Source organism: Marmota monax, unplaced genomic scaffold (genome assembly GCF_021218885.2).
Source record: "Marmota monax isolate L192 unplaced genomic scaffold, Marmota_monax_Labrador192_F-V1.1 WCK01_AAM20220418_F8-fsc00004, whole genome shotgun sequence".
Lineage (NCBI taxonomy): Eukaryota > Metazoa > Chordata > Mammalia > Rodentia > Sciuridae > Marmota > Marmota monax.
Window position 1 is genome coordinate 14,579,875 of NW_026692881.1, and position 17,479 is coordinate 14,597,353.

Here is a 17,479-nt window from a genome sequence, read left to right on the forward strand (position 1 = left end):
GGGCTGTTTAAAATGAGATAATTCTAGGGGGATAGTTCAGATGTTGAATGAAAGAGGCTGGGAGGCCATCCTGCCTGGAATGGAGAATTTTATTTGTGAGTAGCAGGAATCTGATTGAAACAGTACATTGACACCAAGTCATGGCGAACTTTAAATTCCTTATTTTATATCTTGTAGGTTCTGGTGAATCACTAAGGGGTGCAGGTGTGTGTATGCTGGAGTTTGACTAGAGAGCTTACACATGCTAGGCAAGCATATTTCTGACTACTGTACCTTCACCCTGCCAGAGGGATTTTCTTAATGTCTCCTCTACCCTCACCTTTATGTCTTCCTGCTGAACTTGCATCTTAAAGAGGGTATTTCTCCATGCGCTAGCTCTTCTCCCAAGTAGGTGTTTGTTGATACCATTGGTATGGTTCAGTCTTCATTTTAGGTAGGTGTCTTACTTTCCCTTGGAACTCACTTGGAACTTTTTCAGTGGTTCTTTAAGGGTAGAGGACTTTGGTTTGGTTGGTTTTGTTTCATTTCCCTTAATCAACTACAGTAGGTCTTTGCGTTTTTCCTGAGAGCAATAGCATTGACTGCCTTTTTCCCCTTACCACTTAAGACTTTTCCTATAGGAGAGGTGGGCAAGAAGAATCCAGGTAGGTTTTGGTATTTTTCCCAAAGGAGCTTCCATTCTCTTCCAAATGTACCCTAGTCGTTTTTTTTTCAGCCTGCATTGAGGTCTTTGGAGAAGATTCCTATGGGTGAGTGAGAATCCTATTGTTTCTGTGGTTACCAAGGGTTTTATATTGTCATAGTAGCCCATGTTTGGCCTGTAGTAATTTTAAAATAATTTTAATTTTGATTAAAATTCTTCTGACTGACTTGTATGATATCCATTGTTTACTATAGGTAAGGAAGTGTCCTCATGTCTCATCTTTCCTTTGAGAAGTCTTGTCTTTCCTTAAATTTGAGGTAGTTGTTTGCCCTTAAAATTTTAGGTATATTGCTATGAAATGTGTAAAAATCACAAAATTTCCTGAACCCAGCAAGAAAGTAAGGGTTTTGGAAATTTTGTGATTTTGCACGTTATCCACCCACCATTCATTCATTCATTCGTTTAGTAGTGCAGAAGATTAAATAGTTAAGTAATTTACTAATTTTACCAAAGTATTGATAAGAACTGCAATAGGAGTATATAGAAGAGTATATATAATCTTAAATAATTAATGTTATGGTTTGGATCTGGAATGTCCTCCATAGACTCAGGTGTTAATAGTTGGTGCCCAGTTGGTGCTTTGGGAGGTGGCTACTAACTGGAAGGTGTTGATCACTGGTGGTATATCCCTGAAGGGTCCATTTTTTCGATTTCTTCCCTCCCCAGTTCCTGGCAGCTGTGAGATAAGCAGCACCTGCTCCACCTTGCACTCTTCACTGGGTAATGTTATACCTCACCAAAGGCCCAAAGTGACAGGACCAAGTAATCATGGTGTGAAATCACCAGCCAAAAATAAAATCTTTCCTAAGTTGATTTTCTCAGGAAATTTGTGAGAGAGAGAATAGAGGAGATTAGTAAAGATGGGAAGTTGTAGGAAAGTAAAATAGGTAGAAGGAAGAGACCATGTGGTGGCTAATATGTAAAACAAACAAACAAAAACCCTGCAAAACAGATATGGAAAGTTTGAAAAGCTGAAAGATGCCCACTATGGCTAAATGGTATACAAGGACAGAAGTGACAGAAGGTAAGAGTGGAGAAAATTGACCAGAGCCAGGATAAAACAAGTCTTGTAAACCATGTTAAGAGGTTGATTGTTATCATAAAAATATTGGGGAGTCGTTGAATGGTTTTTATTGAGGGGGATAGCTAAGCAGGGAATTATTTTTAAACGGTCATTCTGGATGCAAGGTGAGGAGTGATGGAAAGGAAGCTAAGACAGAGAGATGGCCTGTTACCACAATATAGGGATTTGTATGTGTTGGTTTAACCTGGAGCAGTGACATTAGGGATAGGGAGAATTAACCCAGGTTAAAGAGATATTTAGGTATGACGGTCAGTAGAACTTGTCCATTGATTGAATATGGAGGTCAAGGGAGAAGGAAGACTTGCAGTGTATTCAGTAAAAGTCTTGGTATGTTGCTTCAGTTTTCCTTTCTTCCTTGAGAGAGAGACTAGAATAAAAACATCCTTGGTTGACTTCACCATTCATGACCCATGGTTCAAAATTTATTGAGGTTTTGGGTGGAAGTAAGTCAGAAAAGGAAAAAAAAAACATTTAAATAATTTGTAACGTCATTTGAATACAGGTCTTTTGCCTGATTATCTTTCAGTGTTGAGAAAAACAGAAGACAGTTTGGTTCTTTCAGTTTTGATGTTTAGCCACTTGGCTTGTAAACAAATAAAATCTGGAAAATGGCTTCCTTACCCTTTTTGAACAAAAATAGCATAAAATTGATCTTTTCAAATAGCTGTTCCATTTAGATAGATACTTAACACATTTAATCACATAACTTCCTTGTTTTTCCCAGATGGTTTTATTCAGCATTTGGTGTGGTGAATATTACATAAATATTTACAACCTGTGTTTGAGAGTTCTAGTCTTCCAAAACTCCAGTCACCTAAGATCATGACCACTGCCACTGACAGCTGTGACAAGTTTTATACAGAACACAGCTGTGGATGCCAGCAGTATTTTTATGGTATGTGGGGGGGAAATACAATTTTCAGAAAACGAAATGTCAGTTATAAACAGCCCTCAGTGGTCAAGATGGGGGAATGTTTGGAACTTAAGAAGGTGAACGATTTTCTCAGTGATAGAGTTAGAAACAAATATGGTATTTTGTTTCAATATTAGTTAGGTGGTTATGAGTGAGAAAATTTAAGAGTTGCTTTGCTGAGGGTGTACTGTAAGATAGAATTGTGCGTAGTTACTAGCATGGATGTTATATTAGAACTGTATGGATATCAGTTGTGATTCCTGTACTTATTAACTAGATGTGTGTCCTCCTCATCTGTAAAATAGTGGCAGTAATAATGTTCCTGAAGGAGTAATTTTGATGGTTAAATGAAATGATGTTCATGAGCACTTACCCTAGTGCTTCATTCACTGAATTCTTTGGTGCAACACAAATTTAAATGATATAGCCATGTTTCCTGAATCCACAAGATCTTTATACGCTCAGAAACAGTTGAAGTCTTAGTGCTTTTCAGCATTTCTCATAACTAGAATATGTCTACATATTACCCATCTATAAAAATATGTGGTGTTTTAAAAATACAGAGTATTATTTCTTTGATCACATAAAATTGTGATTTTCAAGAGTGAACCAGGCATTGATTAGGGAAATCCTTTAAATCTGGATCTGGTTTAGTTTTATTATTATCATTAGTGTGCACCTAAGGTCTCTTTCTGTAAAATTTTTTTTTTAAAAAACACCTGTCATATCTGCTTTAGTAGGAAAATAGTTAATGAGTTGAGTCAAAGAAATACAATAGAATTTTAAAATTTATTAAAGAATATACAGACCTTTAAAAAATGTACATACAGTCTAAAAAGGAGCAAAATTTAATTGATACTGCTTTTGTTAAACACATTGCTTCATACTCATTTGTTTACTGAATGTATAGTTACAGCCATTCATGTGTCAGGAAGGGGCCAACTATTGAGAATGTAAAAATCATAAGATATTTTATTTGCTTTCAAGGAACTCAAGGGATAATTGGGAGTCAGGCCAATATTTTGTTATGTCAGCAGGGAACAGAGAAGACCTAACCTACATATACTCAAGGAATATTTGTTGAAAACCACTATACCCAAGTATTCTATAAGTAGTCAAAGATTATTTGGGACTTCATCTCAGAAGGAACAGTCTTAAATATCTTTGGTAAATACTTCAAATGGCAATGGAAAGTCTAGGGTTTCGATTCAGAATAGGATAGGCATGCTATAATCTTACCTAAGACTGGACCTCTGAATCTTGGCACAGTGGCACATGCCTGTATTTCCAGGCATGTACCACTAGACAGGCTGAGTTAGGAAGGTCGCAGGTTAAAGGTCAGCCTCAGCAATTTCCTCTGTCTCAAAGTAAGAAAGGGCTGGGGATATTGTTTAGTCATAAGGCACCCATGAATTCCAGTACCCCCTGCCCCAAAGAGCTAAACCCCTGAAAACTTCTGATCAGCATTTGTTTACTCAGTGGTGTTTCTCTGGCTTTCCACTCATGGCTTAGTCATGTCTCTTAGAACAGCTTTTAAAGATATGAAAGGGGAGAAATTAGGAATTCTGATCACCTAGGTATCAACTGGTTGATGTAGTTACTCCTCACTCTTGTTTCTCCAGAGAATTGCCAAAGGTACTAAAGTAAAGGGTACTCAGCAAACTGTTATTTACACATTGCCATAATGCATTTATGAACACAAACATGGGCATCAAATTGTCAGTATTAGAATCGAGATAATCCTCTGCCATATTCTACCACTTCAGCTCTGGACATGTTGTTTAATATCCTCTGGTAACTCTGTTTCCTCAATTGTAGAATTAGAATAGTAATAATACCACTTCATAGAGTTTTGGGGAGGATAAAATGATACTGTTTTGAATGCAACCAAGATCATCAAGTGAGCAAATAAAATCTGGTTAAGTGGCAAAAATAGGTATCATAAAGTTAGTATGTTAAAGTTCACATAATTTGCTGAAATAAGAAATCCCTCAGATTCTCACTTAGAAGCCTTTTATTTTGTATAATTTGAACATACTGGAATTTGCATTGCCCATTAGATTGAGAAAAGTAGATTGCTACTTGGCCTTTTGGTTAAGATAAAATATAGATTGAGAAAAAATAGAAATGCTTAGAGTAACAAGAAATCACAGGTGGTAAAGAGAAAAAAATGATAAAAATTAGGTATTATTCTAAAAAATAGTAATATTTTTACTATTTTTACTGGTCAAGGTGGAGCACACCTATAATCCTAGTTACTTGGGAGGCTGAGGCAGAAGGATCCTGAGTTTGAGGGCAGTTTGTGTAACAGTAAGACAGCCCCCTGCACAATCTCAAAAGTAAAAAAAGAAAAATACAAAGTCCATACTGTTATTTAGTATAAGGGGTAAGGGCAGCTTTTTGCAGCCAATAATGCCTGGGGTGTTACTTTATAAGTGGACCAGTTTGGCAGTTTGCATAGAGCTGTTGACTTTTTGTTTTGCTTTCTATTTATTAATCTATTTCTTGCATGCCTTTGAGAAAAGTCTGTGAAAGGATTTTAAGAGTATCTATCTCACTTATTTCTCCTCAGTCCAGGTATGTTAAAGAGAAGGCCTAGAGTAATTTCTTCTACTACAGACTTAACATTACAGATTATTGTCTTATTCTGTTAATTTAAATTGTAGTACATGTTTTGTACAATCTGGTTTGAAGAGAAGTGAGAATTATTTTGTGTCTTCATGTGTGAAAGTGTAAGTACATTTATGAAAGAATGCATTAAGAAAACTACAGCATATTCGGTTATGGTTCATTAGCAGATTTTATAGATTTTAAAATACGAAGGCATTTCTCTGTTGTCCAATAATAATTTTTTATATTTTATATAACACACAAGTGTTTCTTTGTTATGTTTTGGTTGTGTGCCCCCCCCCCCCCCAGTACTGGGAATAGAACCCTTGGGTACACTACCACTGAGCTATACCTAGCCTCTTTTTGTTGTTGTTGTTGTTAGATATACATGACAGTAGAGTGTGTTTTGACATATCGTACATACATGGAGTATAACTTCCCATTCTTGTGGTTGTACCTGATGGTGAATTACACTGGTTGTGTATTTATGTATGAACATAGGAAAGTGCGATTCATTCTACCGTCTTTCCTATTCCCATCCCCTCTCTCTAGCCTCTTTTTATTTTAAGAGAGAGTCTTACTTAGTAAGTATCCATATCTGGCCTCACATTTGCTGTCTTTCTCCCTTAATTTCCCAAGTAGCTGGGTTACAGGCATGTGCTACTACATTCAGCTTGGAAGGAGATTGGTTACTTGCAAATACTATGTGACTGGGAGTGGAACACCTTGAGAGTGTAGAAGCACTGAATGTATACCTAATTTTATTATTGTGCTAAAGAATAATTCTGATCAGTTGATAAAATCTGATTTTTTTGCTCATGTGTAACTTTCCCTTGTATTTACAACTAGAATTCCATATCATTTGAAATAGAGAATAACTTCTGTGTCTATTGTATAAGTTTTTCACTTGAAGATGCTATTGGTAGTATTTTTTAAACTCTGTAGGTGAAATCATTTTAATGAATTGATTTTAAATTTTAAGAATTTTAAATTTAAAAAATGAAATAAAGTAAATAAGAAATAAAGAGTAATGCATATATTGAGGGTAAGTATTTATTTCATGGACCACATCAAACTGAAAACCTTTTGCTCAGCAGAGGAAACAGTTATCAGAATGAAAACAGTTATCAGAAACAGTTATCCTCCAGAATGGGAGAATATATTTGTAAACCATTTATCAGATAAGGGGTTAATATCCTGAATATGTAGGAACTCCTACAACTTAATAATAACAAACAGCTCAATTAAAATATGGGCAATGGATTTGAATAAACATTTCTCCCCAGAAAATACTCAGATGACCAACAATTACATGAAAAGATGCTCAGCATCACTAATCATTCAAGGAAATGTAGATCAAAACCCCAGTGAGATATCATTTCACACCTGTTAGGATAACCACTATTAAACAAACAAAAACCCCAGAAAATAAGAAAAGTTAGGAAAGATGTGAAAAACTGGAACCCTTGCATTGTTGGTGGGATTGTAAAATGGTGCAGCTATTATAAAAAGTGTAGAAATCATTCAAAATATTAAAAACAGTAGTATGTGATTCAGTGATCCCACTTTTGAGTAAGTTTCACAAAAGGATTGAAAACAGCATCTGGAAGAGATGTCTGCAGCCCCATATTCATTGAAGCATTAGTCACAGTAACCAAAATATGGAAGGAACCTAAATGTCCATCACCTAAGAATGGATAAAGAAAAGAATGCATAGTGGAATATTATTCAGCTTTAAAAAAGAAGGAATTACTATTAGGCTACATCATGGTTGAACCTTGAGGACATTAATATGTTAAGTGAAGTAAGACAATCACAAAAAAAGAAATGCTACCTGATTCTACTGATATGACATAGCTAAAAAAGTCAGACTCATAAAACAAAGCAGAGTGGTGGTTGCTAAGGCCTACAGGAAGGTAGAAACAAGGGGTGGCTGGTCAGTGAGTATAGAGTTGCAAGATGAAAAAGTTCTAGTCTGGGTGTGTTGGTGCATGCCTGTAATCCCAGAGCCTACAGAGGCCGAGGCAGGAGGATTGCAAGTTCAAAGACAGACTCAGCAACTTAGTGAAGCCCTGTCTCAAAATTAAAAAGTAAAAAAAGGGGGATGTGGCTCACTGGTTAAGTGACCCCAGTACCAAAAATAAAAAAGAAAAAGAAAAAGTTCTAGAGATACGTTGTACAACAGAGTGCACATAGTTAAAAGTAGTGTACTATATGGTTAAAAAATCAAGAGAAAATTTATTATGTATTTTTAACCATGGTTTTGAAAATATAAAAATCATTAGAAGTGTATATGACAAAATGTTATCATTGTTCTTATCTTTGAAAGGTGAGATCACACATTTAAAAAATTTTTAGATTTATTGTGTAAACCTTTTGTACTGAGAAAAAATACAAAAACATCCTTACTTTTTATTAGCTTTATACTGCTTTAATTTTTTTTTCTTAAAAATTTCCTCTTTTTGTAGACCTTTGATATGGGTTTTGTATAGAGAAACCCCATTTTTTCTATTAGGGGATCTTATTTCTTAAGTACTAAATAGCCCGTAGTGATGAAGAAAAAGAACTTGGTGGGCTGGGGCTGGGGCTCAGCAGTAGTGCTCTTGCCTGGCATGAGGCACTGGGTTTGATTCTCAGCATCGAATGTAAATAAAAGTCTATCAACATCTAAAAATATATTTAAAAACTTGGTAATGTAGTTCAGTTAGCAGAACACTAAGCACTGTATAAATGTTTACCAACATTAACTGCTACATTCGCAAGGGTGCCTAGTACTCCGAAGACATATATTGCTGCTAAATAAGTATATGTGCCTTACTGATTGAATTCAGATGACTAAAGAACTATTTTGTAGAGGCTTTAATCCTGAACTTTTCTAAGTCAAAAATAACTTTTAAATGGATTTTGAATATGTGGGCTTTATCGATGTACAAATAATGAAGCTAAAGTGCTTTTAATGGCCCTCTGGGGAGTAATTGAATGGTACAGAATATCATATTTATGTAATATGCCCCTCATGTTTCTAAAAAATGATGAAGCAGATATTGTTTAGAATTTCTAATCTCATAGTTGGTAACTTTATGTTCTAGGATTTAAAACCTGTTTATGCCTTTCTTATAATTAACCTCCCATCCCCCATTTGCATCACCAGTTTCTTCCTCCCCATTGGATCATTTTTCCTTACCTCATACTTGTTTCCTAGCCCTTTCCAGTGAGATGTTTATCTCCCTAACTCCACTGAAGCTATTCCAATGTTACTAACAACTTCTATCCTGCTGGATCCAGTAGAGATTTTTCTGTTCTTCCTACTTGACCTTTCACCAACCTTTGTTACTGTTTTTAGTTGTTACTGTTGCCTTTTAAAAAGTATTTTGTGTACTTTCCATTTGGGATCTGACATGCTCCTGTTTACTTTCTGTGTGTGTGTTTATTCAGTCTTCTTTGATGGTAGTACCTCCTCTTCCTCTTCACTTCTAGGTGTTGGAGTCCCTCTCAACCCTAAGCACCAGTGGCTCTTTTTGTCTCCAATGCTTATACCTCCCATCAGCTCTTCAGAATTATATGCTAATTGCTTCCTTAACAACTGTACCAGAATGTCCAGTAGGCAAATTTAACATGTCCAAATCAAAACCCTTGGTTCCTCTTTTTTTCTTTCCTTGTTCAGTCTTCCCCCATTTTAATAAAATTTAATAAATATTATAATAAAATATAATAAATATTATCACTCAAATTAATCATACCAAAAATCTCAGAGTGATTCGTTTCTTCTCTTCATACCCACAGTGAATTCACCAAGTTTTGTTTGTTTTGGTTTTAGAATCTTCATTAATTTGACTACTACTTATAACTTCCTATGTGTCTATCCTAAATATGGTACAATAACTTCCTAACACTTCCCTTATCCCCCTATAACTTACTTGTTATTAGAATGATCTTCAGTTAGATCATGTCAGTTCTCTTGCTGAAACCTTTGAGTAATTTCCCAACACATTGATAATAAAATCCAAGGCTCTTGCCTACAAAATCCTACTTTTTTAAAAAAAATTTGTTCTTCTTAAGTATATATGACATTACAAGTATTTTGACATATTATACATACATAGAGTATAACTTACTCTAACTAGGATCCTATTGTGGTTGTATACAATGTGATTTTTTACCAGTCATGTATTCATCTATGAACACAGGAAAGTTATGTCCCATTCATTCTACTGTCTTTCTTATTCTCATCCCCTCTCCTTTCCCTTCATTCCTCTTTGTCTAATGCAATGAACTTCTATACTTCTGTTCCCCACCCCTTTATTGTGTATTAGCATATTGTGTACTGCATATCAGAGAGAATATTCTGCCTTTGTTTTTTTGGGATTGGCTTGTTTCACTTAGCATGATAGCCTCCAGTTTCGTCCATTTACTGACAATGCCATAATTTCATTCTTCTTTATGGCTGAGTAATATTCCATTTTGTATATATACCACATTTTCTTTATTTATGTGTTGAGGGACACCTAGGTTGGTTCCATAGTTTAGCTATTAGAGTTGAGGTGCTATAAACATTGATGTGGCCGCATCACTGTAGTATGCTGATTTTAAGTCCTTTGGGTATATACCAAGGAGTGGCATAACTGGGTCAAATGGTGGTTCCATTCCAAGTCTGTACTTCTTTCCAGAGTGATTGCATCAATTTGCAGTCCCATCAGCAATGTATGAGTGTACCTTTCTCCCCGCACCCTCACCAACATTTATTTGTATTCTTGATAATTGCCATTCTCAGTGGAGTGAGATAAAATCTCACTGTAGTTTTAATTTCCATTTCTCTAATTGTTAGAGATGTTGAACATTTTTTTCATATATTTGTTAACTATTTGTATTTCTTCTGTAAAGTGTCTGTTCAGTTCCTTTGTCCATTTATTGATTGAGTTATTTGTTTTTTTGATGTGAAGTTTTTGAGTTCTTTATATATCCTGGAGATGACTTTCCTTCTGAGGTGCAGGGAGGGAAGAACAGTCGAATTTTTTTTGAGGATATGGCTATAATTTAAAAGCATTTAATTATCTTAGTGTAGAATGCAGAAGTCTTTTGGTTTGCTTTTGTTATACAATATGTTTTACATTTAATTGTAAATATATTGAATTTCTTTAAGACACTTTCATTTCCTTACAAGTGGGCATTTATACTGATGAACCGGGCATCTCTTAATTTTGCTGGTTTGTAATTAGACCAATGAGGATAAAGAATGCTCTTGAGGCCTGGGGTTGTGGCTCAGGGGTAGAGTGTTTGCCTACCATGTCCAAGGTCCTGGGTTTGATCCTCAGCACCACATAAAAATAAAATAAAGGTATTGTGTCTAACTACAACTAAAAAATAAATATTTTTTTAAAAAGAATGTTCTTGATAGTATAGTAAAACAAAAACAAAACCTATTTATTTATTTATGTGTTGTTTTTGGTACTGGGACTTGAACCTAGGGAAACTTTACACTGAGCTACATCCCCAGCCCCACCCCCCCACCCCCCCTTTTTTTTATTTTGAGACAAGGTCTCATTAAGTTAGGGCCTCAATAAATTGATGAGGCTGGTCTTGAGTTTGAAAAGTTGCTGGGATTACAAGGGCGTGCCTAGCATGGAAGTTGCTTTCTTTTTCTAAATCTAAGGCACTCCACTATTTCAGATAATAAGCTCAAAATCCTCACTTTCAGGGGGAGAAAAAGTTACATTGGAAAAAAATGCTCCTAAATTTGTTGAGGACAACTTTTATCTCATGGGAGTGTTGTCGAATTGGTCTTTTGGATTTATGAAGCATTAAAGACTTTTTTGAGACCTTTTAAAAATCATTATGAATTTAGGGAACATTAAAGTGTTTAGAGATAAGCTTGTCTATCTATATGTATGCTCATGCTTTGGTTGATTTTCTGATTTGGTATATTCCCATGTTGTTGAGGCTAACAAGACGAAGAAAAGCAGATTGTATTTGTTCCTGTGGCATCAGGGATACAGCAAGATCTTAGTGTTATAATATTAGAAATGTAATGTGGGCCACAAATGTGAAGCACATATGTAATTTTAAATTTTCTAGAAACCATTTTTAAAAGTACATAAGTAAACAGAGGAAGTTAAAATTTTAATGTTTTATTTGACCTAGTATATCCAGAATTGTATCATTTCAATATATAAAAATGAGATTTTTAAACCCCCCCCCCCCCCCCCCCGGTTTTTTTGGTACCAAGTCTTTAAAATCCAAGTATGCTTCATGTGCACAGCACATCTCAGTTCAGGCCATCTACATTTCCAGTGCTCAGTAGCTGCTTGTGGATAGTATATTCAATTGTGTAGTCCTAGATCATTCTTAGACCAAGAAGTAGAGATTGCTCAGCATTCTGAAATATTTTAGGGTACTTTCCAACATCAGGTATTGTGTGCTGGTTTTATTATGCTGTCAGGTACGTTAAAAAGTTCCTCTCCTTTTCTCCACTCATCATTTCTCTACTTACAGTAATTTTACCCAATAAAGATCTGTTTATCAGTGTTCATTGCTTTTGCTTTCTCTTGTATCAGTTTACTGTAATGTCCTAGTTTACTAAAATAAATTGTCTATAAATTTTAGTGATTTTTGTTTTTAATTGCAAAATTAGTCCATGTTAGTTGTAAAAAAAATAAACAATACTGTGATAAAGGTAGTATAAAAAAATAGTAATCCTCGGGCTGGGCCTATATCTCAGTGGCAGAGCACTTGCCTAGCATGTGAGGCACTGGGTTTGATCCTTAGCATAAAAATAAACAAATAAAGGCATGCTGTCCATTTACAACTATAAAAATTTTTTTAAAAATAGTAACTCTTTAAAATTATTTTTTTCCTCATTCATTTATTGCTCTCCAAGTTATAACCTCTGTTAGCAGTTGAAATAATCTTTTTCTCCTTAGGAATGTACATTTATGAGAAACTCTTGCCAGTTGAGAAAATTGGTACTTGGAAAACATGTCTTTAAAATTGGCCTATTTAAAAGTGGAGACTAACATTTTTTGATTATTAACTTTAGAAAAAAAATTTATTAGAGATGACCTTCAGAAATGGAAACATTTATTTTACCATATAGTTCACAAAATGTAGGTTGTAGTTGTAGCTGTGCTGATTCTCAGAATTAATAAAGAATGGGGCCTGGGGATTGTGGCTCAGTGGGTACAGTGTGTGCTTAGCATTTGTGAAGCTCTGGATTTAATCCCCTGGGTGAATAAAAGAATGATATGATATTTTCTGGGCATAATTTTTCCAATAAAATTGGTGATAGTCTGATAGCATACTTTATTTTGTCTTCAGTTTTCCTAGCATTTATCATATGGACCAAGCTAGTGCATCAGTTTTTTCAAAAGTGTTAAAGGATTTACCAGTTTCTCAAAAGATTTTCTTAATCCCTTGTTATTTCCTTTTTTTCTTGATTCCTGTTGTAGCTCATTCTTGTTGAATTTCCCCTTTTAGCTGTGAGATGAGTATCTTTTTCAGTATTTTCATAGTCTTCATGAAATTTCACATTCTTTTCAGGATTGAATTTTCATGTTACAATTGGTTGCATTGAATTTACTTTGTATTATTACATGTTTACAACATTGAGCTATTATTGGGAGAAGGATGGATAAAGCTAGGATATATAAGCAAGTAGATGTTAGTGTCCAGTAATGGATTTTACAAGCAGCCAGTACACGTTGTAATATTTTAAGGACTTTTTACTCCCTTGGAAACTTAAAACTTATGGAATTCAATTGCCTGCTGAATAGCTAACTTCTATAGAGACTTTACCATGCCTGACAAATTTTTATACATGTACAATCTTATTTAATCTGCTTGAAATACTTTTTTTATTCTCATTTTATGTTTTGAGTAAACTCGAGGCTTAGTAACTTATACCACACCTAATTACTTTTCTTTTTTAAATTGGTGCATTATAGTTGTGCATAATGGTGGGATTTGTTTTTATGTATTAGTATATGCATACAATATAACAATACGGTTTGGCCAGTATTACTCCACAGCACTTCTTAGCCCCAGACCCTTTCCTCTGTTCTACTGATGATACTGGTGTTGAGAGTCAGGTTGGAATCCCATTTCAAGATTGAACACCCAAGAAACGCTGAGGCAAGAGCAAAAGTTTTATTTAAAGGATAGAACACACAGAGAGACTCCTGCAGAAGAGGGGACCCTAGGTGTTGCCTGAGAGAGTGGAGGTGTCCTGCCCCTTTTATATATTTTTGATTTCCTTTGTTCTCTCTCCCCCCCATCCTGCCTATTTGACCCAAAAGATGAGAGTGACCTAAGAGCAGGAATGAAGCCACCCACAGGTACAGGCAGGAAGGGAGCCACCCAGAGACTACTCGGTAACAACCCCTTGCAGGGAGAAACTGTTCTCTGGAGACATGTAACCTTGGCAATGGATTGGAGGAGGGGAAGAGTTCTGAAGGTATTAGTACTTTATTTCCTCTTGGATCAGCCCTCATCTTCCTGACCCAATCATTCATTACCTACATTGACTGTCCTTTTGCCCCAGCCTCACAGATCTCCCTTTGCTTTTTATGAGATCCCCACTTTACCTTTCTTTTCCTTTTTCCTCTCTAGCTTCCACATAGAGATGAAACATATGACCATTGACCTTCTGAGTTTGGCTTTTTCACTTAACATAATGGTCTCAAGATCCATCCATTTTCCTGCAAATGACATAATTTCATTTTTCTTTATGACTGAGTAAAAGTCCATTGTGCCACACATATAACTATTTTGACCAAGGTAAAGATTAGTCATTTGTGGATCATGAATTTATTTATTTATTTATTAGCAGTGCTGTCGATCAAACCTAGGGTCTTGCTCATGCCAGGCACCTATCACTGAGCCACACCCCACATGCACATACTTTAGTGTAAGAAAAAATGGATTGGAATTGTAATTTCTTTTTTCACTTGTGTTGGCTGTCCATTCATTGTGTGGGTGTGTCATCATAAAAACATTCCTATTTAGGTTGTTTATGATTTGGGATTATATTTTACTTTTACTAATGGCTAATGGTTGCTGTTTTTAGTAATGAACAAGCTTGAATTTTACTCCTAGTAAATAGGAGTAAAGGCCTTGGGCCTAGAAGAGATGAAGAGTTAAGTTACTGAGTAAAGCCCCTAAAGCCTTAACTCTCAGCTTACTCAAAGAGTAGACTAGGAAAAAAATATATTTTTTTCAGTTTCACAGAAAGAAAATAAGTAAGTTTTTAATCTGAGCTCTGAGTGAAGGGGAAAAGTTTTCTCTGGGAATTTATAACTACTGCTTTACCTCCATGTGGGTTTATTTTTTACATGTATGGTCCAGAACTTTCCAAACTGAAAATTTAACATTATTGCAGAACCATTCTAGAAGGACATAAATAGTCTGGCTGAATGGAATTCTGTAAAGTCCCACTAAAGTTCAGCTCACTACCCCAAATTACAAAAAGCAAAAAGACAGTGCATTAGGCAAAACAGAGTAAATAGAATTAAATCCTCAAAAAATTCAAAAAATAAGTGTTAAATTATAATAGAAATTTAGTGCAATTTATAAATTAAAAATTGAATGCCACAATTATAATTTTTGACCATAGTGTAAAACTATTAAAAATAATTAAAGATAGATGAAAAGAGAAATTGTTTAAAAAAGAATAACAACCACAATAACAAAACTTCCAAAAAAATATGACCAGGGAGATCAGAGACATGGTGTGAGATAGGTAGAAACCATAGCCAGCCAGGCACAGTGGTGCACATCTGTAATCCCAGTGACTCAGAAGGTTGAGACAGGAGTATTACAAGTTCCAGGCCAGCCTCAGCAACTTAGCAAGATGCTATCTCAAATAAAGGGAATGAGGGTGTAGCTCAGTGGCAGAGTGCCCCTGAGTTTGGTCCCCAGTATCACAGATTATGGCTATTAAAATTTAAAAAACTAGTTGTGTAGTTAAGATGTAGAATAGGCACATGTGAGAAGATGACTGATGGCAGGGAAGATAGATCTGAATTTATTGCCCTGATTGAATAAAATCAGTGAAAGACTCTGAATTCAAATACTCAAATCAGACTATACAATTTTGCTAGGATTGAGGAAAAATAAAAACTTGCTCAATCTATAAGAAAGCAGAAAAAGAAGAAGGCTATAAGGAAGCAGGGTAAATAGAAAGGAGACACAGAATTTAAAGCTAAGAGCACTTTCTGATGCTTGTATAATCACAATAACTATAAATGGATACTAAATTTGATAATTAAAAGACAAAGAGATTGACAAATTGGGTAAAAAAAATACACAATTCAGTAGTAGCTGTTTGTGAGAAAGCCACCTAAAACATGAAACAGAGGTTGAAAATGAAAGGATAAGCAAAGATACATAACCAAATGAAAGTTTATGAAGGTGTATAATGTTTATACAAAGTAGATTTTAGCCCTGTCCCCCAAAAATCACAATGGAAGGAGTCATTACATAATTTAGATAAATGTATCAGTTTACCAAAAAGTTAGGTCAATTCTCAGTAAAAGTACCTGATAACATAACTTTTAAAAATCACATAAAAGTATGGCAAAATTAGGAGGAGAGGTCAAATCCACAAACAGTAGATAGTTAATTAAGGATATGATTTGAATAATACTTTTTTTTGTGTGTGGTGCTGAAGATGGAACCCCAGGGACTTGTGCATGCTAGCTAGGCAAATGTTCTGCCACACTGTTAAACCCCTACACAGTACTTTAGCTCATTTATATGATTTTTTTTTTAAGACAAAGATGAGATATTTACCAAAATTAACCATTTACTAGACCATGAAAACAAAAGTCAACAAATTTTAAAGATCTGGTCTCATTTAGACTACAGTGTAATCAACTTGGAAATCAATTTAATATATACATTTGGCAGATACTTCTAAATAACTTATTTTTGGGGGGAAAACATGGAAATGTTTTATAATTCTTTAATTCCAAGAATCAGGGCTGGGGATGTGGCTCAAGCAGTAACGCACTCGCCTGGCATGCGCGCGGTGCTGGGTTCGATCCTCAGCACCACATAAAAATAAAATAAAGATGTTGTGTCCACCGGAAAAAAAAAAAAAAATCAGAACAAGAAACAGTGAAATGTCTTAGTGCCCAGATTGTGATTTTAAAATACTATTTTTCACTGAAATGAAACAGGACTTTGTGAAATGACTGATTCCAACTTTTAGTAAGTCTTACATAAGATGTCATACTGGAAAGCATGAAACTATCAAGAAAACAAAAAAACTGGTGCTTATATCAGAATTGAAGGGGCTGCCATTAGCCAAAGATAGCTAATGGATTGAAACAGAGCAAATATGTAAAAATCCATAAGGGATTTTTTGTTGTTGTTATTTGCTTTGTTTTGTTAAGACAAAATAATTATATTTTTCATCTTTGGAGGATTCCAAATGACCAGTTCATTCAGAAACTGCTTAAGAATCATTCTGTCTTACCTATATAAGATCTACCTTTGAGTCACAAAATAGTTTATGAAAGTTCATTCTGAAATCCCAGCTAACATATCCAGAAAGAATGACAGAATGTCATAAGTTTGTAAAACCTAATGAAATATCTGTCATAAGTTTGTAAAACCTGATGAAATAGTCTATCTTGGCATTTTTCTTTTCTTTCCTTTTTTTAAAAAAAATCAGCATTTTTCATCAAAGGTTGCTAAAACTTTTAGGTGAAAGGTTGGTGGGCAGTTTTATAATGGATAGTTCAGGCTAACAGTGCCTGGGTCAACTGATCAATGTTAGCATTACAAAAAGGAGGCAATCAGGTTTTGTGCTCCCTGATGTGATATAATAGGAAGTTTATAGCACCAGCTATGAAGAATGCTTGCTATAAAAACATTGAATCCAACTCCCATTAAGCTTCTAGGATCAAACACCACTTTTCTAGAAGTACAGAAACTGTAAGAACTTAATTTAAAAACACCATGAGCATGCAGTCATCAAAATTCAGAATGTGGGACATTAGAACAAATAACATTTTCTTAAGTGTCAGGACTGGAAAATACAATACATTGGTGGACATCAACATATTGAAAGGTCAGAGCAACCTGTAGTTCCTTTTGAATCCTGATTTTAAAAAACTGAGCTTTCAAAAAAATAATGAGAGGCAATTGGTAGAATTTGAATACTGGATATACG

The 17,479-nt window shown here is 35.0% G+C and overlaps 1 protein-coding gene across 15 annotated transcripts in view; it reads left to right on the forward strand.

The window, feature by feature from the left end:
- The window catches only part of R3hcc1l (R3H domain and coiled-coil containing 1 like), a 91,682-nt gene that overhangs the window by 27,262 nt on the left and 46,941 nt on the right, over positions 1-17,479 (forward strand). For 4 of the 15 annotated variants that reach the window (XM_046449855.2, XM_058581201.1, XM_058581207.1 and 1 more), the window contains one exon: positions 178-2,682. The exons of the other annotated variants lie outside the window; for them this stretch is intronic. The gene's annotated coding sequence lies outside the window, so the exon portion shown is untranslated. The remainder of the gene's footprint in view (positions 1-177; positions 2,683-17,479) is intronic. 15 annotated transcript variants of the gene reach the window in all.